The sequence below is a fragment of the Ornithodoros turicata genome, chromosome 1 (assembly GCF_037126465.1).
Source record: "Ornithodoros turicata isolate Travis chromosome 1, ASM3712646v1, whole genome shotgun sequence".
In the NCBI taxonomy this organism is placed as follows: domain Eukaryota; kingdom Metazoa; phylum Arthropoda; class Arachnida; order Ixodida; family Argasidae; genus Ornithodoros; species Ornithodoros turicata.
The window spans coordinates 41,192,742-41,217,029 of record NC_088201.1 but is presented as its reverse complement, the minus strand read 5'-3'; the positions used below and the strand labels follow the sequence as shown (position 1 = coordinate 41,217,029).

Here is a 24,288-nt window from a genome sequence, read left to right as displayed (position 1 = left end):
CAAAATGTTGCCATGTGCATTATAGTTCGCTGGCCACAGGCAGATGGTTGCTGCCAGACTGTTTGGGACTTTGAACTGAAGGATAAAAAACTGTGCCTCTTTATATTTACTTTCCACATTTGCAATAGCAAGAACAGAAGTTCAGCAACTTTTAGTTCAAATTCTACGTTGGTGCAAAGTGAACAAGTATATGTTGTTCTTGAACAGTAGGCGTTAATTGAAGTTTCTCGCGGTAAGTTTGTCCCTCTTCATTGCAAAGACGTGTTACGTTGACCAAGCGCTGAACTTTTTGTGTAGTATACGGAAAACCGCTGTTACAACCAGGCAAGCTGTCAAAAACAAACAAAAAACACACAGCTGTTCTTGTCCTTCCTCGTCGCCAAGTGGATGAAAAATAAAATTATATCTCAATATCTGTACTTGCCAAATAGGTTTTGTTATCACAGCAAATTATTTAGAGGGACGACAACAATTAAATTGTGAATGATGATGTCATGGGGAAGTATTACCACGGCCCTGAGGTGAAATTAACAAATAAATAAGTACTTATTTATTTGTTAGTACTTACTATGCTTCGACCGCTTTCCTTCCACTTTATCAGTTTCCGCATAAAGGCTTTCGGAAACAGCGGGTCATTGTCACATCACATGCATGCCACACGCGTTTGTTTCTGAATAGCGGAGTAGGAACTGCATTTTCAAACCCTGAGCTATGGACAGTTGTATGACCCACGAATAGCGGTGGGCAACAGGCAGTAAAAGAAAATGTCAACGATGTCAAATTTATCGATAAAAACATGCGCTTCTAATGGAAAGTAATTACTTTAAGTAGTTACCGAAGCAGATAACTAGTTCCAGCTGAAAGTTACTCGCTCTGAGGAAGAATACTGTAAAACCCTTAATGTTATTGAAAATCTCGCGAGTGTTAAGCGCAAGTGGAAAGTTCGAGCAAAAATTGACGCTACGAAAACTATGCTGAAATCGCAAACGCATACAAGTTGTTGATGTTGATGATGATAATGACGATGACTGTAGTTGTGGGAACAAGAAAAAAAAAAAGTGGTGACGTAAGTCGCGACATGGTCGGACTGGCTACCCCAGCACCCCTACACTAGATTAACTAATGAAGATCAGAATAAAAATCAGAAGAAATGAAAGCAGTAGAAGGTAAGCGAAGTAGATAGCAGTGGGAGAGGGGGAGTTCTGATGAGAATGACTAGGGCAAAGCACATGCACCACACGACACTTGCACTGACTGCATGTGCATGCAGGTTATTACTCATTAGTAAGAATTTGAACCACTTTGCAGCACATGCATGTACGTACAATGCTGCTCTTATCAAGTGTTGATACGGGCTGAATTCCTTCGGGACTGACGTGCTCCTTCTAACGGTAAGAATCCGCGAAATTTAGTGGCCGCGAATATGTGCCCTAAGCCCGATTCGCGAAAAATTGGGACCGCGAAATTACTTTTTTTACAGTTACTTTTTCAGTAACTGGTAACTACTTGTATCTAAGCTACTTCCCAATACTAGTAAATACTAGTAAATTGTCGCCCTGTATCATCAAAAGCTCAACAAACTAGAAATAAAGAGCATGAGAAAGAGAGAGAGAGGGGGGGGATGGGTTTCGCTTCATTTAAAAACTGTCGGCTCTGGAGTAATTGCTTTCTGTGTCAGTATGTACTCGGCGGAACTGGAAAGCGCAGTTAATCAATAATTACTCCCTCAGAGTTGTTCCTTTTTTCATTTTCTAGCTTTAATTGGCTGAAATTAGGCGTCACTGGAGAGCTGTTCGCTGGTACCATGATTTGCTTGAACAAGCGACGGTTGCGCTGCATGGGTATGTTTCATCTGATGTAACAAAAACAAGGGCTGACCGATGTTCCAATCCCGAATCCCTGAATGACCGTTGTAAAAAAATGCGTGTGTAGAGTTCGCGTAACCGCGAAATAGAACAGAAAAATAAGTTACGTTAAAAAAAAAAAAACAGTCAGAGGAGTTGTGCAAGTGCAGCGAGTGTCACATGCAGCCATTGCAATCTGCGAGGAGAAAGTAATTCAAAGGTCAAAGAGGGTGAAGCAAAGTGCAGAGACCTTTACAACCCGAGGAAAAAGTTGTATTTTTTAGCAGTTACCTTGAAGAATTTAAGGAACGACTTCCTCGAGAAGTTACTGGAGCATGACAGTAACAAGTTTCCCAGAAATGTAACGTACAGTGCTGGACAAAAGTTTAGGGAACACACTCCGGCGCATTCCTTCCGCAGAGTGAAACGCTAGCAGCGAATGGTACCGTACGCACTTGTAAACAGGTGACTGGGTTACCTAGGTCCATGTCTGTAAGTCCGTACGGTCCGCATACGCTGCTAGCGTGTTACGCTGAGGAAGGAATGCGCCGAAGCGTATTCCGTAATCTTTTGTCCAGCACCGTACAACGAAGAGGGAGAGAAAATGAAGTTGGGGCATGGCCGTGGACTGCTCAGCCACATCTGTGTACACAGAAAGTGTACGCTTCTGCAAGCTGTACAGCCCAGCAGAGGTTCAAGTCGAGGATATTGCCCAACTCTTGTGGCAACCTCCAGCAATAGAAGCTCGTCCAAAGAGCTCTGCCGAGCATCATGGAGGCCGCCGTATAAAGTAATCCCTAACAATTGAAAATGAAATGTAGTCTTCGGGAGCTCACGCGCAGAAAAACGGCTCCTCCTCCGATTAATACATAACAGAGAGTTTTAGTACATCGTACGTTATCGCCTTTGCGTGAGTAAGGGATGGCGTTGGTGTTTCTGCGCACGCCCATAACAGAAAGAGAACTTCGCGCAGTGAGCAGAACCACCAACGCTATCCCTTACGTACGCAAAGGCGATAGCGTACGATGTACTAAAACTCTCTAATGACGAAGAACAAGAAAATGAACACGAAACGTTCGCTACCGTAACGTGCGTTAACCAACACGTTTTTCCTGTTTCCTGTTCACGCGAGCATCCGCTACAGCACACAAGAAAAATTCACGAATGCGTATAGGTTTGTCGTTGTTCCACAGTTCGTAATGACCGACTGTTACTGTGGTCCCCTTTGCATGCCGGGCAGATGTCGAGGCAAATCCATTGCAAATGAACGTCCGTCCTACACGAGACCTATTAGAGAGTTTTAGTACATCGTACGTTATCGCCTTTGCGTACGTAAGGGATAACGTTGGTGGTTCTGCGCACTGCGCGAAGCTCTCTTTCAGCTATGGGCATGCGCAGAACCATCAGCGCTATCCCTTACGTACGCAAACGTGATAGCGTACGATCTCCTAAAACTCTCTATTCTGTCTGTGCACGCCAATATATGATAACCTAACCTAACAACAAGAACTTGGCTTACAATAATAAGAAGCTAAAAATCATGATCACCATGGAGGTTAAAAAGAGGTTGGCTTCTTTCCCCGGGAAGGTTTTATGTGTTCCTACGGTAGTAAGTGCCTCTACTTTTCCGGACATCGGTACGGTATTTCTTGTCACCCGGGAATGAAGCGCCATGTGCTCTCATGACGCCATGCATCCAGCAGCGCAACAACGGTGGGAAAGGCTGCACCGAGCGCAGGCATCAAGTCTGCCAGCGCTACCCAGCGGGCTGTTCTAACGGACAAAAAGTGACAATTCACTCTCAGGGCAGTGCGCTCAAGTAGACGTGGCTACGATGCTCGTGATAGCTACCGGAAGAACCGCGTCTATGCGCATGGAATGATATGCGGTCATCTGGTGTTAATACTCGCAATTAAAGTGACTGGAAACGCAATTGAAACACAAAGTCAAGTTGTCTTAGTCTAACTGAACTTTGCTAAAACTAAAATTATTTTGAGCAACTGAAAAGTGGCGTAACATTCTGAGGCGGGTGACTGGAATTGCTTTTTGGAAGTAACGTTTACAAACTTAACTCTGGCATAAATTCTACGCTTTCGGAGACATATAATGATGCGTATAAAAATCTACTGTTCTCCTAATCGCGGTGTAGCATTATTACAAGTTTACTAAACGTGTTGAGCTCCAGCAAGGAGAGCAAAACACGCACACGTACAGGTCAAGTAATATGTTTAACGCATGGCCGCGTCAGTGACTTATGTCAGCACGTGAATCAGTCGTATAGGCAGTATGACAGTCTTAAAACCGAGGGAGTTACGGCAGACGAGGACAACAACACGGAAGACACCACACCGCTCCCAGGCATGTGCTGCTGTCTATACTTCGTAGGTTACATAAAGATGTGAAGAACATAAAAGGTTTCACCAAGAAGCCGGAGGGCAGACCGAAGGTGGTACCGTATGTGCACAAGACTGCTCATCACTTGAAAAAGTTGGCAGCAAGATTTGGCATCCCTGTAGTGTTTAGTCCCTGTAATGTAATCCTTGTAGTGTTTAGTTAATGACAAATAGTCTCCAAAAAACAGGGATGTGGTGTAAAACATAGGAACCCCTTTGTTGAATGCAATTCCTCCATCGTTTATGAATTGTGTAAATGAAAGGTTGAGAGAGCATAGTAATAACCTGAAGGAAACAGTTTGTGGTACTTTGAGTGCTCATGTAAGGGATTGTGGGTGTGTACCTGAATTTTCGAGGACCAGCACAAGTGGTCATTTTAAAACAAAGATGGAAAGAGAGCTGTATGAAGCCTTCTTGATAAGAAAAGTTGGAACCGATAACTGCGTTAGCGAAACGTCGGTGGCTATCACTAAAGAAGAGATTACGTATCTGGAGAAGAGAGTGCGCAGTTTGTGATTGGTTTCTGGGTTTGATTCGGGGCCTTTTAAGGTATGTGTGTTCCTGCAATAAACCAGATGGGCCGGATAACTTCGCCAATAATCCTGGCGGTTACCGTGGTGCAGGGAGCATTACAATGAAGACTACTGAGGGATGCTCGCATGTTTTCTGTGGTGGGTAGTCCAAGTCGCCCTTGGGTAGTCCTCTTGACTACCCAAATCGCAGAGCAAGAGGGTTAGCACGCCCCTTTCTCTCCTGTGCCACCATCATCTCTCCCCTCGCTCTTTCGCCCTTCCCTCTTCTCCCTCCCCCGTGTGCACCGAGCCGCCACTTCAGAGCAGGCTGACCGCATCTTCCCCCTACATCACCCCCCCCCCCCCCAGGAGAAGGGAAATGTGAAGGGAAGTGCCTCAGGATATCAGGTCCTAGGGGCGCTTCCCTGTGCAATTACATGATACCCAGTGCGTTGCATTCTATTTGAAAGCGAAAACACATCTCATCTGCTGCTTTACCACAAGATGATTAACATTTAGAGCGAGATGTGGCACCAAACGATGTGGAATCATTCGTGCGCGACTTTCATGGAACGTGGTTTGCCGTATGCATGCATAAATTGTTATTCCTCGCGACTGTGGCAAGTATTGTTGTTTCCGGGAAGTTCTATTCAAGATATCACAGGTGAATGCAACATTCTATGCACGGCAGGAAACATACTCTAAATGGGTTTCATATCAGGCCTGTGGAGATCTATATCGAGTCTATCAGTTCCCCGTCGCATACAGGGAAGAATGCCACGCTATGGAAACCACTGCAATGCGCGTATCAAAGCAGTAGGATATCCCTGACTTGTTGGAAGCGTTCTTTGGCCTCAAAATGGATGCTGTCGTATGACGCCTCTCACATTTACTTATTCAGCCAATAGACGAATAAGACCCGCTTATCGTAGACACTTCATAATTATGCGTTCATATTTTTTATGTCCTCAGCTTTGTCTTTCTTTTTTAAAAGATATTCTCTGCTCATTATATCTATCGTGCGTGAGTCCCAAGCAGAGGTTAACCGTAATGACAATACATAAACTCTATCAGAATTTTTAGCCGCAAGAAAACAAAGCGGAGCAAACTGTTGGTGTTATAATATACGACCATGGTATGCGACAAATCACAAAATATTGTATGAATTATACCCGTCTCATACTATAGATTGGTTTGGTTCGGTGTAATGAAAATAAAACGAAAGATATTGGTGACATTCGAGTATTGGTAAATTCATCGTATAACAGCTGAAATCCTATTGATAAAATTACGCGTCTAAGCACAGCAACTGCCTACTTTTCTGAAACAGTAACCACTCTGAGAATGTGAACAATATAGTCATTCGAATCACTCTATGTATACTTTGTACACAAACATTTGCACAGGCTAGGTGTCTGTTTTGGTTTCCAATACGCCTAGTTCATCACTCACAGCATGTATTCACGTGGCTCGTTAATGCTTTATAATCACCATGTTAGTCCGCGTTTTGTGCGCTCTAATCACACTCAACCTGGGCGCCCGTACAGGATAGGGACCAAACGAACTTTGAGGATGGTTCAAGTACTTTTGATGGACAATCGCTACCGGTTGAAACATTTCACTCAACGCTACACTCGACAGGAGTCACCGTTACATACGTACAGAATCACTTCGCTTCAATAACTCCGCCGTGGTACCACAATAGCACTAGAAAAGAAACAGAAAATTGATCGATACTCGCGTTCTCCCACTCGTACACCGTTCAGGTGCCTCTGTAAGGATATGAGATTACTTGTGGAAGTTAAGTTTATATCTGGAAGGATACGACATAGCATTAACATTTCAGTACATATTTTTGGTCGGCCTTCTTTTATTGCGAACACCATTCACGTTACGGAATGTAATACAGAGTGAAATTCGCCGACGGCCTGAGCGACGGTGTAGCGCCTGTAAAGAGCACTTCACCACTACATTACTCCCTGTGTGGGAAAGCTATATTCGTGGGTTCTACGCTATTTATTGGCATCTTTCGGGTTTTGTGTTTCGTTTATTTTCGTGACGAGCACTTTACCGAAGTACAAGCCTTCGTAACAAAACAGCGAAAGTCCTTTCCGAGTAGTACATGTCTGTCGGTCAGTCTAGATTCACATCAATAGATTATAAATCACTGTCAGACGTAGACTGGTGAGCAGAATGAATGGAAACGAGACCAGGCTTTCGATAGAACATTTACATTTTTTGTTCCAATTGCGAAACTAATGCACATTTTGCGAAAGACGTGTAAAAACATATGAAACAACTAAATCGTTGGTTGGCTATACGCGAATTGAACAGAGAAAACGACGGAACGTAAATGTCAGAGATTCATAATTAATTCTCGTCCGGGTCGATGTATTTGATGGAGCTTCTCACGCTACTCTTAATGGCTTTGAACATCGTATACGCCCATCGAACACTGCGGAAGGATGACAAATTTGTGTGAAGCGCACCTTTTCGGACATATCGAGCATAACATGCACTTTAAATGTTACATTTCGTTAGTGTTCTCGAGATGGGTGACACGCAATGCCGTTTTCTCCACAACACACGATGGTGCTTCACTGTGCCATTGACGGTACTCGTCCTTCAAATTAGGTCACAATCTGTCGTAATCTTGGGGAAAGCGTTACACGCGATATCCTTCTGCCGCGGACGGTGTGACCACATCTTTGAAGACACGGGTCACCTTCAGCTCGGCTCTCTAGATTTTCAGCGAAGCCTGCTGCTTCACCGAAAGGGCCGCCCAGCGATGTGCCACATCTCTTGCGAAAAACCCCGCCATTAGGTCCTCGTGAAGAACCCGACAAGAAGATGGGCAAGCAAGCCGCAGCGGCGGCGACGGCACCGCGAAGTGCAGAGAAGTTTTGCGCAACGGTCTGCGCAAAAATTCTCCCCACGTCTGCGGCAGTTGCGGAGAAGTTTGCAGTAGCACTTACGCGGCGGTAGTGATGGACGCGACAGGTGGGGCTACCAACGTTGTGTTGTGCAAGTCCGTGGTCGAAGAAAGCAGCAGCACGAAAGGTACGACACCACCGAAGGACAATCAACTTGTGGGCTGTCAGCGAAGCAGGCCGCCGGAGGACGGGTAGGAGGGTCCGTCACGTGGCTTCGTGACGCCAGCGCAGGGGAGCGTGGGGATTTGTTTACGATACCGGGACGTGCGAGAGGGGACAGTGTCGATTTCTCGCCAGCAGTTGCTTCGCCTGCCAGATGGTACAACGCCGGAAAATATTTTCCCTCTGAGGGAATAAAGTGAGTGAGTGAGGGAATAAAAGGAGTGAATAAAGTAAATAAGTAGAAGCAAAGGGACGGAAATATGTGGGTCACGGGACGCGCATTCGCCCTTGAGTCGGCGCCCTTCCGGACCTCTTCGCTTCGTAGTTCTTACCGTCTCGGTAACATGTAAGAGGGATGGCACATTCTTTTTCCGAGGTGAGCAAGGAATTCTCATGTGTCAGTGAGGCACGAAACATTCAATCGATGGCTACAGCGTGAATTCTAGGTGCCATTCGCGATCCTAGGTAGAACAAAATCAATTCTACAGAAATTACCTTTTCCATAGTTATCTGCTGACAAGTGAGGCGGGAGTGTGGTACATAAAAGCTATATTACTTTGATTAGTATTTCTCGAAACATTTTGTCACCTTCTCTTCGTTTCTCTCTGCTAACCCTTAAGCACTACGAGAACTATTCATTCATTGAATAATTTGTAGAGGATGTGGCGGCCCCTGGACGACGACGATGTGCCTTGGCTGCAACGAATTTCTGGTTTGGATGAAATATCGCTGTAAGATTGAGTTTGACGGTACAACTATATTAGCATTGTGAATTCCTCGAAGAATGTAGAAAAGTTTAAAGCAAAATGCTTTTAACGAATTAATTTACGGTAATCTTTTCAGTATCACGGTTTGCCTTTGTTGTTCCTTCTCATTTGGAGACACCAGTGTGAAGAACTCGCACCATTTTGCAAACATCTAATCAATCCATCCATCCATCCATCCATCCATCCATCCATCCATCCATCCATCCATCCATCCATCCCAATACCCTTAAGGTAAAATCCTGTGCCACTGTCCTTTTTTCATGGAACTTTCCAGGGATATCAGCACGGGGTGTCATCAGGGGAGAGTGTTCCGATAGGGACGACTGTAGCGAATCCACAGAAAGTGGTGCCACCTGAAATGGTTTCGTTTTGGCAGAATTCTTGTTACGAATGCGACAGACGCGATGGCAATAAATTTAAAGAAATGAGGAGCTGAGCTGCAAGGAGGTCGCCTCGTAACGCTCTTCATCGAAAACTTACCACAGGTTGAGTTACGGGAAGGAAAGGACGTGTCGGGGTGGGACAGCCTGTCCCGTTACCGTACGGAAAGCTCATTTCCTACAGTGACTTCGCGCTTTATATATGTAAGGGACGCCCGCTGACGTCTTATGATGAGTGGGTAGTTCCTACACCTATCAGTCGTACGATGAGCTCTTTTACCTTCCACCTTTCGCGGACATAACTTAACTTGACTCGACTCCTCTTGACTTCAACGTGTAAGACAACAAAGAAAACCGATATGAGAAAAAAAAACATATACGCATGTTGCGGTTTCTCCTAACGTACTCCACAGTTGTTTCGCGATGTAAAGCCACGAATTATCATTATCCTGCAGCGTACTCATCTGGTAGCCTGTCCGCCTATTGATCCCAAGGTTGCGGGTTCGACCCCGGTTGGGGACGCCAGCAACCTGGTGCCAGGGTACAAGTTGTTCAGACACGCTGCCTTCCGCAAGGGACGTGAAAGGGGCGGTCGCATTCGGAAACGCATCTATGAAACCGACACCGCTATGTCAACGCCACCTAGATACAGAAGGCCTGCTTATTGCCTCCTCTCCCTCCTTCGCTACGTGGACATATATAGTCAGAATTCGTCTGCTACTGCAATTTGCCGTTCTGCGAATTCAAGAACCCGCAAATGATTGCAGCTTACTTGGAACCTGCAGACCTCAATATTTAGACAAAAAACGCAGCACGCTTTCCAGAAAATCAGTGTTGAAAAAGATTGGGGCCGTTTTGCGCTTTATTTCCAAGTTTTCCCATTTAGTACGCGGGGACGTTCAATCACCACTCGCAGACGACAGTGGTTCTTCTTCATGACCACGACCGGTGAAATCACGTTTGTGATTGGCTGCCGCCGTTGAAAACGCGATCCTGATTGGCTGACTATTAGTTGTTACGCCACGTCGACGAGTAAGCAGGCTTTCTCTATCTATGTGGGGAAAAAGAGCTTTCTCTATCTATGTGGTGTTGGCTATGTTCGGCTTCTTGGAGTGACGTTTTCTCGTCTTTCCAAAGAGAGAACTCCTGCATATTCTAAACATCCGGCGTCTGCTCTTTCCATGTATTCCATCGAACTACGGTCCAACTACGCCGCTCATGATCACAGTTGTCTCGCGTTGTAAAGTCACGAATTATTAGGAATTTTTAAGGCGCTCGGTGTTCCGCGAAATTTCGCGGAATTCGGAATTGGTCGCGGATTCCTTCGTTTGGCACACAATTTCACGGAATCCCTTATTTTTTAGGGGTGTGCGGACATTCGAGTTTTTGAACACGAATCGAATATCAATCACTCGAAGTATTCGATTCGCGAATCGAATACCCAATATTCGGGTTTCCGGATATTCGAGTATTCGCCGAATACGAACGACACCTCTCGAAAGTGGGCTTCACCTGACGCTTACCTGCATGAGGTGAAGCCTGCTCTACAAAACTTGAAGACTGCTTTACGAAATTGTCCATGGCTGCAGGACAAACACAGACAGAAGTTTATTGTGCATACTTCGCCTGAGGAAGGGGCGGCGTCCCTCACGTGTGCAGTTTAGCGGTGGCAGTGGGGGATTTTGATTTGATTTGATGTCTGGGAGGTTGCCTTCAAAAAGTTAAGTCTCTTACATAATGCAAACAGCCCAGGAACAAAAAAGGATGTCTTAAAGATGTAATTTCCCCAGGGCATGCATTGTAAACTCCTTTCTATAAAGATCCTATAAACTCTGTAGATGCTGAAAGATCTTTCAACATCTACTCAACCTGTGGTACGTTTTCGATGAAGAGCGTTACGAGGCGACCTCCTTGCAGCTCAGCTCCTCATTTCTTTAAATTTATTGCCACCGCGTCTGTCGCATTCGTAACAAGAATTTTGCCAAAACGAAATGGAAAGTTCAGATGGCAGGTATAAAATGATTGCTGGCGACAGACAGCATCAGAGGAGAACATAAGATATCATGTATGTAATGCTGAGCCACAACAGTGCTTTGAATCTGTAAGTTAATCAAATAGTATTTTTTATTACCACATTATCAAAAAAGAAAAAAGTGCTCCCAGTTTCAAGCAGCCGGTGACTGCTCGCCGCGGAAAATAGCGGAATTTACAAGTCGGTGCCGCGGAATTTTGAATTTGCCGCAGCACCTTCCGTGACATATAAACTGAGGGCCTTAGGAATTATCATCCTAGCGTATGATACTGGTAAGATTTTAGTTATTTATCTAAAACCATCAGCTGGATTGGATTGGATTAAAAAAAATATGGAGATTGTAGCTTCGCATGTGTAAAGCCGGCTACTACAGCTCACTTGTAACGCTAAAGGGCGGTTAGTAGCACAGACCACCAGTGGTTGGTGGGCAGAAGTGGGCACCCTCACGAGGGCGTGCGAGGGTGAGGGTTTCCTCACCCTCACCTCACAATATTTGAGGTGAGGTGAGGTGAGGGCCAATTTTTCTGGTGATGTTTGAGGTGAGGAAAATTTTCAAAGACAATTTGAGGTGAGGCGAGGAAAATGTTTTTAAAAAATTTTGAGGTGAGGAAAATATTTTTTAAAAAATTTTGAGGTGAGGTGAGGAACATCTTTTTTTTTTTTTTTTGAGGTGGGGTGAGGAAATTTTGCAATTTTTTTAGGTGAGGTGACGAAAACTATGGGAAAATTTTTTGAGGTGAGGCGAGGAAAAATTTATGAACGCACACTTTATGAAAACTTTTCCCGCGCGTACACGAGATATCTTTCCTTCTTTCCGCAGCTTTTGTCTCTCATCTGGGCGGGGACTGCCCTCCCCTCTCGCCGCTTTTCTGACACCCGACTTTGCGCGCCATTCGCATACCCGCAATTGAACCTCAATTTCCGCGCAACTTTTATCGGCATAACAATCGTTCCACGAAGCGTTTTCTGTGATTGACTGGGCCAAATCCTCCAGCAAGAAGAAAAAAAGAACGTTACATCGACTAAGCAATTTAATGAGTTCAATTTCGAAAATGTATTTCAATGGCAAATTGATGAAACTATTTGTGTTTGGTGATAAACTAAATATCCAGAAGAAAGTTGTTTATCCCATATTTTTCCGTTAAGCCGTTTTCTTATAATGGTCAAATGACACCTTTCACCCTGTATGCACTCACGCTTGAGGTATATGCATTTACATTGGCAGTCACTCAAAGCCAACGCGCATCGAATACACAATCTTCACATCGAATACACAAATGGCTTTAAAAAATTGAGGTGAGGTGATGTGAGGAAAATTTCGAAAAACATTTTTGAGGTGAGGTGAGGAAAATGTTTCAATAAAAAATTGAGGTGAGGTGAGGAAAAATTGTAAGAAAAATTTTGAGGTGAGGGGAGGAAAATTTCTCTCCCAGAAAATTGAAGTGAGTGCGAGGCTAGTGAGGACAAACGCCCACCTCTGTTGGTGGGGTTGATGATAATGTGACGACAGCATAAAGAATACACAGGTGAGAAATAATTATGATTACAACATTTTTATTTGTTCAGAGGATAGGATTACCCGCCAGTGCCCACCAGATTTGTTGTCACTACCGGCTAACGCAGAAATGAGACATTTTCGGATTTGGACATTTTGTTGAGAATGGAAAGATGGTGCTACAAATTTAGGCCTACATCCATAAGTTCGACGTGGATATAGATACCGTCTTGCAAGTTTGTATTATACTTCCGCTGTTCGTTTTGTTATGTTGGTTGCGAATAATGGTTTTAGTTTAGGCATAATATTTTCGCTTACAAATTACAAACTTTTTCTCGCTGTTTTCGAATAAAATTGCTCAGAATCACGGATCCTATTTGCTACTTGCATGATACTTTTGTGTACCCAATAATGTAAGACGTGGTTCTCGATGGGCGCCCCTGTCCATTTACGTAAATTCTGGATGTCTTCTTCCAACAAAATGTTGTTCCACTAAGGACACAGCGAAACTTGGTCACGTGTGAAGAACGAGAAACGTATATCCCAAGGCTGCGTCATGTCATTGAGAGCTTCGTACTCTCTATTATTCTTCTGACGATAGTTGTGCATAGCAGTCTGTAGGCTGTCATAGGCTACGCCTGCATGGTGACGACCAGAGCCGTTTATTGAGAGAGTTTCGCCATTGGGAGGATCCTGTCTGAGAGCGCGTCATTTGACGTCAGACGATGGGCAGCACACAAGGCAACACCACCTAGACACAGAAGGCCAGCTTGGTGCCTCCTCTCATTCCTTCAAACGTAGACATATCAAGTCAGCCAATCGCAGCAGCCAGCCATGATGACAGCTGTGGCTACCAGTGGCTGCCCATGTGGCTGATGGCGGATCGTTTCCATAGCTACGGCCGCTGAAAGTACGGTTGTGATTGGCTGACTCTTAATTGTTACGTCACGTCGCTCAACCGATGAGGCTGTCTAGGTGGTGTTGACCAAGGTCAGTGCCGCCATTTTCGAGCGGACCGACCGCCTTGAAATCCCTCCGTGCCCTTCAGTCCGCCAATTTGGAGCGGACGTACTCCCTTGAAATCTCCCCGTGCATTTCACTCCGCCATTTTGGAGCGGAGGTACAGCCTCGAAATCTCCCCGTGCCTTTCACTCCCCCATTTCGGAGCGGAGGTACAACCTCGAAATCTCCCCGTGCCTTTCACTCCGCCATTTTGGAGCGCAGGTACAGCCTCGAAATCTCCCTGTGCCTTTCATTCCCCCATTTTGGAGCGGACATACGGCCGTGAAATCTCCCCTTGCCTTTCACTCCCCCATTTTAGAGCGGAGGTACAGCCTTGAAATCTCCCCTTCCTTTCACTCCCCCATTTTAGAGCGGAGGTACAGCCTTGAAATCTCCCCTTGCCTTTCACTCCCACATTTTAGAGCGGAGGTACAGCCTTGAAATCTCCCCTTGCCTTTCACTCCCACATTTTAGAGCGGAGGTACAGCCTTCAAACCTCCCCTTCCTTTCACTCCGCCATATGGAGCGGACGTACGGCCTTGAAATCTCCCCGTGCCTTTCATTCCCCCCATTTTGGAGCGGACGTACGGCCTTGAAACCTCCCCGTGCCTTTCACTCCCCCAATCTGGAGCGGAGGTACAGCCTTGAAATCTCCCCTTGCCCTTTACTCCCCCATTTTGGGAGCGGAGGTACGGCCTTGAAATCTCCCCGTGCCTTTCACTCCGCCATTTTGGAGCGCAGGTACAGCCTCGAAATCTCCCCGTGCCTTTCACTCTGCTATTTTGGAGCGCAGGTACAGCATTGAAATCTCCCCGTGCCCTTCACTCCGCCATTTTGGAGCGGACGTACAGCCTTAGAACCTTTACGTGCCTTTCACTCCCCCATTTGGGAGTGGACGTGCGGCCTTGAAATCTCCCCTTGCCTTTTACTCCCCCATTTTGGAGCGGAGGTACAGCCTCGAAATTTCCCCGTGCCTTTCATTCCCCCATTTTCGAGCGGACGTACAGCCTTGAAATCTCCCCGTGCCTTTCACTCTGCTATTTTGGAGCGCAGGTACAGCATTGAAATCTCCCCGTGCCCTTCACTCCGCCATTTTGGAGCGGACGTACAGCCTTAGAACCTTTACGTGCCTTTCACTCCCCCATTTGGGAGCGGATGTGCGGCCTTGAAATCTCCCCTTGCTTTTTACTCCCCCATTTTGGAGCGGAGGTACAGCCTCGAAATATCCCCGTGCCTTTCACTCCGCCATTCTGGAGAGGAGGTACAGCACTGAAATCCCCCGTGCCTTTCACTCCGTCATTTTGGAGCGGACGTACGGCCTCGTAACCTCCCCGTGCATTTCACTCCGCCGTTTTGGAGTGGAGGTACAGCCTCGAAATCTCCTCGTGCCTTTCACTGCGCATTATGGAGCGGACATACAGCCTTGAAATCTCTCCGTGCCTTTCACTCCGCCATTTTGGAGCGGACGTACGGCCTTGAAATCTCCTCGTGCATTTCACTGCGCCATTATGGAGCAGACGTACAGCCTTGAAATCCCCCCGTGCCTTTCACTCCGCCATTCTGGAGCGGAGGTACAGCCTTGAAATCTCCCCTTGCCCTCTACTCCCCCATTTTGGGAGCGGAGGTACGGCCTTGAAATCTCCCCGTGCCTTTCACTCCGCCATTTTGGAGCGCAGGTACAGCCTCGAAATCTCCCTGTGCCTTTCACTCCGCCATTTTAAAGCGGACGTACAGCCTTAGAATCTTTACGTGCCTTTCAGTCCCCCATTTCGGAGCGGACGTGCGGCCTCGTAATCTGCGGCCTCGTAATCTCCCCGTGCATTTCAATCCGCCATTTTGGAGCGGACGTACAGCCTTAGAATCTCTACGTGCCTTTCACTCCCCCATTTCGGAGCGGACGTGCGGCCTCGGAATCTCCCCGTGCATTTCAATCCGCCATTTTGGAGCGCAGGTACAGCTTCGAAATCTCGCTGTGCCTTTCACTCCGTCATTCTGGAGCGGAGGTACAGCCTTGAAATCTCCCCTTGCCCTTTACTCCCCCATTTTGGGAGCGGAGGTACGGCCTTGAAATCTTCCCGTGCCTTTCACTCCGCCATTCTGGAGCGGAGGTACAGCGTTGAAATCTCCCCTTGCCCTTTACTCCCCCATTTTGGGAGCGGAGGTACGGCCTTGAAATCTCCCCGTGCCTTTCACTCCGCCATTCTGGAGCGGAGGTACAGCCTTGAAATCTCCCCTTGCCCTTTACTCCCCCATTTTGGGAGCGGAGGTACGGCCTTGAAATCTCCCCGTGCCTTTCACTCCGCCATTTTGGAGCGCAGGTACAGCCTCGAAATCTCCCTGTGCCTTTCACTCCACCATTTTGGAGCGGACGTACAGCCTTAGAATCTTTACGTGCCTTTCACTCCCCCATTTCGGAGCGGACGTGCGGCCTCGTAATCTCCCCGTGCATTTCAATCCGCCATTTTGGAGCGCAGGCACAGCCTCGAAATCTCGCTGTGCCTTTCACTCCGCCGTTCTGGAGCGGAGGTACAGCCTTGAAATCTCCCCTTGCCCTTTACTCCCCCATTTTCGGAGCGGAGGTACGGCCTTGAAATCTCCCCGTGCCTTTCACTCCGCCATTTTGGAGCGCAGGTACAACATTGAAATCTCCCCGTGCCCTTCACTCTGCCATTTTGGAGCGGACGTACAGCCTTAGAATCTTTACGTGCCTTTCACTCCCCCATTTTGGAGCGGACGTACGGCCTTGAAATCTCCCCTTGCCCTTTACTCCCCCATTTTGGGAGCGGAGGTACGGCCTTGAAATCTCCCCGTGCCTTTCACTCCGCCATTTTGGAGCGCAGGTACAGCATTGAAATCTCCCCGTGCCCTTCACTCCGCCATTTTGGAGCGGACGTACAGCCTTAGAATTATTACGTGCCTTTCACTCCCCCATTTGGGAACGGACGTGCGGCCTTGAAATCTCCCCTTGCCCTTTACTCCCCCATTTTGGGAGCGGAGGTACGGCCTTGAAATCTTCCCGTGCCTTTCACTCCGCCATTCTGGAGCGGAGGTACAGCCTTGAAATCTCTCCTTGCCCTTTACTCCCCCATTTTGGGAGCGGAGGTACGGCCTTAATCTCCCCGTGCCTTTCACTCCGCCATTCTGGAGCGGAGGTACAGCCTTGAAATCTCCCCTTGCCCTTTACTCCCCCATTTTGGGAGCGGAGGTACGGCCTTGAAATCTCCCCGTGCCTTTCACTACGCCATTTTGGAGCGCAGGTACAGCCTCGAAATCTCCCTGTGCCTTTCACTCCGCCATTTTGGAGCGGACGTACAGCCTTAGAATCTTTACGTGCCTTTCACTCCCCCATTTCGGAGCGGACGTGCGGCCTCGTAATCTCCCCATGCATTTCAATCCGCCATTTTGGAGCGCAGGTACAGCCTCGAAATCTCGCTGTGCCTTTCACTCCGCCATTCTGGAGCGGAGGTACAGCCTTGAAATCTCCCCTTGCCCTTTACTCCCCCATTTTGGGAGCGGAGGTACGGCCTTGAAATCTCCCCGTGCCTTTCACTCCGCCATTTTGGAGCGCAGGTACAACATTGAAATCTCCCCGTGCCCTTCACTCTGCCATTTTGGAGCGGACGTACAGCCTTAGAATCTTTACGTGCCTTTCACTCCCCCATTTTGGAGCGGACGTACGGCCTCGAAATTTCCCCGTGCCTTTCATTCCCCCATTTTCGAGCGGACGTACAGCCTTGAAATCTCCCCGTGCCTTTCGCTCTGCCATTTTGGAGCGCAGGTACAGCATTGAAATCTCCCCGTGCCCTTCACTCCGCCATTTTGGAGCGGACGTACAGCCTTAGAATTATTACGTGCTTTTCACTCCCCCATTTGGGAACGGACGTGCGGCCTTGAAATCTCCCCTTGCCTTTTACTCCTCCATTTTGGAACGGACGTACGGCCTCGTAATCTCCCCGTGCATTTCACTCCGCCGTTTTGGAGTGGAGGTACAGCCTTCAAATCTCCCCGTGCCTTTCACTCCGCCATTTTGGGGCGGAGGTACAGGCTTGAAATCTCTCCGTGCCACCGCGGCTCACCTTTCATTCCAGTCAAGTGGGCGGAGCGGTGAGGGGTCTGACGTCACGGCGAGCCCCCATATCAGGGCGGCAAAAGATCAACGAATGGCCAAACTCTCCCTATAAACGGCTCTGGTGTCAACAACAACCCAACGAAGACATCCCAAGGGACTGTTCCTTTACATTTCGTAGCTTGGTAAGTTCGCTTCTGCTCCGCCTTTGTTGCGTAGGAGGCCATTGAATGGTCAGAGGGGTGTTCACAACCACGTCCCAGATTCGTAAGTTTGTGTTGACATCGCCCATCACCATAACAGCAGGCGGACCACGTGGTACGCTCAGCGGGGTGAGCGCTAAAGAGCTGTTCCCTGACAGCCCGTTCGCCTATGGTCGTCGGCTTTGGGAGATGAGATTGAATGACGCCTGGAACGAAGCATGGAAATTTACTTAATTTGGAAATACTTCTTTTTGAGCTCTTAAGTAAGGAAGACATCGCTGATGATGACCCAGTGAGCAAATACATCGCTCATAGGGATGCCTTCGCTACCACATAGAGGAAATGGATTAAAGAGAGCATGGGTTATAAAAGTATTTGGGATTATAATAGCCTTAGCTTTGTAAATCCTGTATAACTAAACTTGTGCACAATCAAAATGACGCGATTTTAATATCAGTCTGAACCTGTATTAGATCTTCCGTGCAATATTTTCCTGAAGCTTTAGAAATCGTGAATAAAACGCACGCAGCCAATGGACCACAGTATACATTTGCATACATTTGTTTTATTTAAATGTGCACCTAACGGCATCGAGCCTTGTAATGTTACACATTGTAAACAAGAAGCGTCCCAGCAAAAACAACATCAGACATTAGAATCACTCTAATAGCTTAACAGAACTCCTGAATGGAGAAAATGTGTCAACATCGTGTGGCATATGGTTGTAAGCAATTTGCAACCTGGATGATGGTAAAAACTTCAATTGATTTAGTGGATAAAATAGCGAAACCTGTCGGGAACGTCTAGTCGGCACATGAAATGCTAGAGCAGCAAGGAAGTCCCTACAAAATAAGGCACCATTAACAACTTTAAACAAAAAGAGAATATCACGTTCGTATCTGCGGCTAAACAGTGGAGATATACCAAGCTTGTCCAACAAAGTTCCATAATTATAATAACATGTACGCCCCAAATATCTGTCGGAAACAATGCAGACAACGCGTCTCTGAACATTTTCAATTTTTAACGAATACGTGTGGGGAGACAGTTCCATACCACCGAAACAAATTCTAATCTTGAGCGAACAATAGTGCAGAACAGGTATATAAGACAATCAAAATTTCTAAAGTGTCGAGTTATACGAGATATTACTCCAAGTAATTTCATTGCCGCATTTATAGTCAAGTATGCTTTATTCTCCACGCGCTCTCGTGTAGCTCGATGGTTGGTGACGGTACGCGCTGTCGTGGAGCACGGCAGTTGGCGGCGGCGACTGAGCCGCTACAGAGAAGTCTTTTTTTGTCTTCACTTTCACCATGGTGGTTGGACGGCCTTTGGCATAGCGCAGACGAAGGCGGAGCAAACGCGAACTTGCGAAGCTAACAAGTAACGAAGAATGCGCCCCTGCGAAGCAGTGGTATCAACAGTCCCAGACAGTAAAGCGACGTGATATGCTGCTGACTCGTGAAGGAAATGTTCAATGACCATACGGTGTTCGCTAAAGTGCTTGTCGGCAAAACATGTCGCGATTGAGCGTACGCAAATCCCTGACACCGTAAGCATTGCAGAATACCGCAATGTCTGTTTCTGAATTCATAAGTGTTTCAGTAAATTGGTGCCGACTGCGTGGGGGCCCGAACGTTACCAGGGGGGGCCATGCCCCCTCCAAGAAGTCTACCCAGGTGACACTCAAGAGGAACGTCTAGAGGGATATCCTACGAATCTAGTATTCCATGCGAGTGAATATGAAAACTTTGTAAAAATTTGCCTCACGGCACAACACGGAATCATGTCCGTCCTTTGTGTATATTAAAAAAAAAAAAAGGTGGGGGGGGGGGGGGTTCAGTTCATGTCGTTATGTACTGCCAACGTACTGACAGGTACAAACGTGTACCTACCTAGTTTGTGGTTTATGAATATTGCGTGGTTTTAAACATAATTCCGGCGACGATTACCCTTTTCTTTATTATGTAGTGGAGACTGAATACTAACAGCTTCAATGTGCTGTTGAAACTTCGTCGCAGAAGGAACCAAGATAATTTGCCGAATGTAATGGTGTGTACTACTATCAAATCAACATGCCAGCAAATTATGTGGTAGCGCATAGTGCGATAGGGCTCTCAGACATGGAATAAGGAAGACGCAGGACAATTATTTCGGACAAGCGTATCACCTATATTACGATGGAAGCCTCATGGTTTTGTCCTTTGTCCTTGGAGCTGTCAATAACTTCTGTGCCCTGACTGAGCTAGCAGGCATTGGGGTGCGTCCAGTATTCCTTCCTCTTATGTCAAGAGGCAAGGAACATGAAGTGTTCCGCAAACAGAGCAATGAGATGCTGTTTGGCATACATATTTAAAGATCATGGTGTTACACAAGTCCGCTGACAACTGGACAAAGTTATCTCGACCTTTGAGCCAGTCAAACCTCTAACTTCATCTTCCTAGGTGAGACATAATAACTGAGAGCACCAAGAAAATCCAAAATGGCGTCGAAGTGTGCCTTTATCTGATTATATTGGGGAAGGATAACGGACGTATTTTGATTACCGTTTCCATTTTCGTTACTGCTATATTTTCGTTTCCGTTATCCGTTTCTGATACCGGCCTTTCAATTTCGTTTCCGGTAATGGAACGGTTGTTACAGAGCTGCGGGAGGGTAGCCCGGTCCGGCTCTATCAGCACCCTGTTTTGCCCAAGTGCTGCTTCGGTGTCACGCGTACACACTACACAAGTAATTTTACGTCGTTGGGATGCGCACATCTTGCAAGATAAAAAAAAAAAAAAAAACGTATGTAGGAACATGTTTTCAGTCTTCAGTCACTCGGAGTCCAGCAACTCAAGACGGGCGTAGCTTTCATCCAATGTCGCATTCATAAGCGGACGCTCTCAATAATAAATAATACTGCTATGGCCACAGTGAAAAGCAAAAAAGTACAAGATAAGTAACTAAAAATCACAGGCTGGCATCCTCGTGCTATGGTGGAGTATAGTCATGTGTTGATGTCATGGAGTTATGAGGACTGGGGCGTGGTAAGTGAGGGATGCACCCTCAAGACCCAATTTGCGCTTTCTTCCCATGCTCTCGTGTATAGTATTTAGAGAATTACAGGGAATGGAGTCATCAAAATACAAAAGCAAAAGTCACTCAAATGTCATCGCACAATAGGAATAGCCATTACCCGAATTCAATACCGGACGATAAATTCGTTTCCGTTTTTGTGTTTCCGGTAATGGAGGACCGTGGTATGCGTTTCCGTTATCGTTACCATCTCCAATTTCGGTAATATACCGTTTCTGTTTCCGTTACCATTACCGTTACCCTTCCCTGCTGGGAACGGCATAACGTCCACGAGAAAGTTTGTATGCTGAAAGATAAAAACGTTTGTAACGTGACATTTTCGTCATGCAGGTTGTTTCCTACTAACGCAATGACCGTGGATGTGCCGATACATTCGACAGGTGCGGATGCGGATCTGACATGAGCGGTACTGTCAATCTTATCCGCGCCCACATCTGACTAATACAGGATTGTTTTCAGAGCGCTATTACGAGCATCGCGGAGTATTTGGAGCAGTGGGCTAGACCTCTGAACCGGTCAGTTTGTGTCGTGTTTAGGCGATGGAGCTTGCGCAGTTACCCAACCTGTGGATGTAAAACGGTTCTCAAATGTCAGGCAGCAGCGGTATCTCGGTGTCTTCATAGACGGCAGTCTTAAAAGAGCAAGCAAATGCTCGAAACACTGTTGCATTCATGAAGCATCCTATCTAGAGCCAACCATGTGCTACATTTTTGCTGTGCGGTGTATTGTCACTGTGCAATCAAATTTACAGAAGCAGCCATCAGCCCGGCCCAATATCCTCGCCTGACGTCAGCAGACCTGCATGGAGAGCAGCCGTATGCTCTCACTGGCCACCGAAAATTCGTCAGCTGCAGCGTTTCGGTTGCGCCGGGCTACGTCACCAAGTGACGTCTACATCCCTCGTTCATTTTAAGGAATGAAGGGTATCGAGAGGCCGGGTGAGAGATTGGGCCTCTCACGCATGGTAAAGGTCCCCTGCGCTCGTTGTTCCTTCGCAAGAGCTTATGTTATTTGTTGCACAACACGCCGCAGCCAAAAACAAAAAAATATGGAGGGCCATTTCAGTGCTTCAAGTAGACTGCCGAAGTACGATCCCTTACTGCGGCGACCTGGAGCTCATCTCAACGTGATCTGTAGAGCTGTAAAGTATGCAGGGACGCTAGGTTGCACTTAATATTAGGGACCAATAATGCATATAGCCTTCCTATGCTGCGTGCGTACTGCCATAAAGAATACGTGAAGTCTCTCCCGACGCAGAGGTGGATCTCTGACTAGGCATTTCTGGACTTGGGCTAACTATGTCAGACTATGAGCTCCTTCACACTGCTAGAAATATTCACCACCCTCTGCTGCTGGCTGGACACTATATTGTTTTTCGGCGGGTTCTTGGACACACTGGCATCATAGGAACGAGAGTCAGCAAATGCTGCTGCTCTCGCTGCCCACGAGAACAAAGTGTGTGACAGAATGCGGTTTACTCATACCGACATAGGTGGGCATTTTGGTGAAACCTCACTCGCCCTCACCCTCACGGCCCTCACGAGCTCATGCCCTCACTCGTCCTCACGGCCCTCACGGGCTCATGCCCTCACTCGCCCTCACGGGCTCATGCCCTCACTCGCCCTCACCTTCACCGCCCTCACAGCACAGGCCCTCACTCGCCCTCACGGCCCTCATGGGCACATGCCCTTACTCGCCCTCACCCTCACGGCCCTCACGGGCACATGCCCTCACCCTTACGGCCCTCACAGACACATGCCCTCAATCGCCCTCACCGTCACCGCCCTCACAAACGCAAGCCCTGAGGGTCTTACCCTCATAAGGTCTCCTGTGAGTGCACTCATGAGGTTGTGCCCCTCATAAGAGTAAGCCCCTCACCAAGTAATCAGTCAGCCAAGACGCTTTGCTGTGTTCCCAGCGCAACATATACGAAACTGCTAAAAACGGGCAGACCACCCCTTTAAAGAGCACACTGCGTGCAGGTGGGTCGATGGAACCATATCACCAAGTAATCAGTCAGCTCAGGGTGCTTTGCTCTGTTCCCAGCGCGGCATAGACGAAATTGCTAAAAACGGGCACACCAGCCCTTTAAAGTGCACACTGCGTGTAGTGGTCGCTTGAACCACGACACCAAGTAATCAGTCAGCCAAGACGCTTTGCTCTGTTTCCAGCGCGACATATACGAAACTGCTAAAAACGGGCAGACCAGCCCTTTAAAGTGCACACTGCGTGTACGTGAGTCGATGGAACTATATCACCAACTAATCCGTCAGCTCAGGACGCTTGGCTGTGTTTTCTACCTGGCTGCCTATCATGGAATTTATCCACCAGCTAGCCTGCATTTACGCCATTCTGTCATTGGCTGTGTTTCCAGCGCGACGTAGACGAAATTCCTAAAAGCGGGCACAACAGCCCTTTAAAGTGCACACTGTGTGTAGTTGGGTCGCTGGAACCATATCACCAACTAATCCATCAGTTCAGGACGCTTGGCTGTGTTCCCAGCGCGACGTAGACGAAATTGCTAAAAACGGGAACACCAGCCCTTTAAAGTGCACCCTGCCGGTAGCTGGATCGCTGGAACCATATCACTAGTGCCTTCATAATTTGCCCACGTCTCGTAATCGTCATTTAACCTCATTTCTGAAGCACTCACACTGACCTCACACCTCTCAGGCCTCATCAGTGACTTCACTCACACAGATCTGGCGCCCCTCAGACCTCATGAGTGCACTCACAGGAGACTTCGTGAGGGTAAGACCTCATGAGTGCACTCACAGGAGACCTCATGAGGGTAAGAACCTCATGAGTGCACTCACGGATGGCCTGATCGCGGGCTTGCCCTCACTCACCCTCACCTCAAAAGCGTGAGGTGAGGGTGAGGGGCACTCATGAGGGCCCTCATGAGTGAGTTCGGCCAGCTATGCATACCGATGCTAACCTCCTCTACGGTAGTTTGCTGAAGGTTAATAGACGAATTCAGGAAATCCCAGTACTCCTTGCGCACGCGTTGCATCCTGGGAGATCGTCATGAGAAAGGGAAAAGTCCTTCACGTTTCGTTTTTGCTGACCCTGACACCTCGTGGACAATGGGCAGAGAAAGGAAAAATAAATCGAAACAGTTTGGAGACCTTTCTCCTCCTTTCTGATAAAGCAGTTCCCATAGTCCAAGGCCGTGCTAAGCTCTCTGGGATTTTCTGAAGTCGTCTATTATTGAAGTTTGAACAGAACCTGAAAAAAAAAAAAAAAAAATTACATAAATCAGAACAGAACTAAACCAATATTGCTGCATCAGTTGAAGAAAGAAAATACAGCTACCGGTTCAGACATAGTGACAAAATTTGTCACAGCTGACTTCACAATTACGTCGCTAGCTGCCATGGCCTCAACCTCCCAATTTCATAAATCATTTCCCTAGCCC

The 24,288-nt window shown here is 47.2% G+C and overlaps 2 protein-coding genes across 2 annotated transcripts in view; one reads left to right on the top strand and one right to left on the bottom strand.

Annotated features, from left to right (window-relative positions):
- Nucleotides 1-7,830, bottom strand: part of LOC135378075 (sodium-dependent neutral amino acid transporter B(0)AT3-like) — a 75,221-nt gene extending 67,391 nt beyond the window's left edge. Inside the window, exon 1 of the mRNA XM_064610924.1 lies at nucleotides 7,725-7,830. The gene's annotated coding sequence lies outside the window, so the exon portion shown is untranslated. The remainder of the gene's footprint in view (nucleotides 1-7,724) is intronic.
- Nucleotides 1-24,288, top strand: part of LOC135378076 (hepatocyte nuclear factor 4-gamma-like) — a 161,718-nt gene that overhangs the window by 24,522 nt on the left and 112,908 nt on the right. The gene's annotated exons all lie outside the window — the stretch shown is intronic.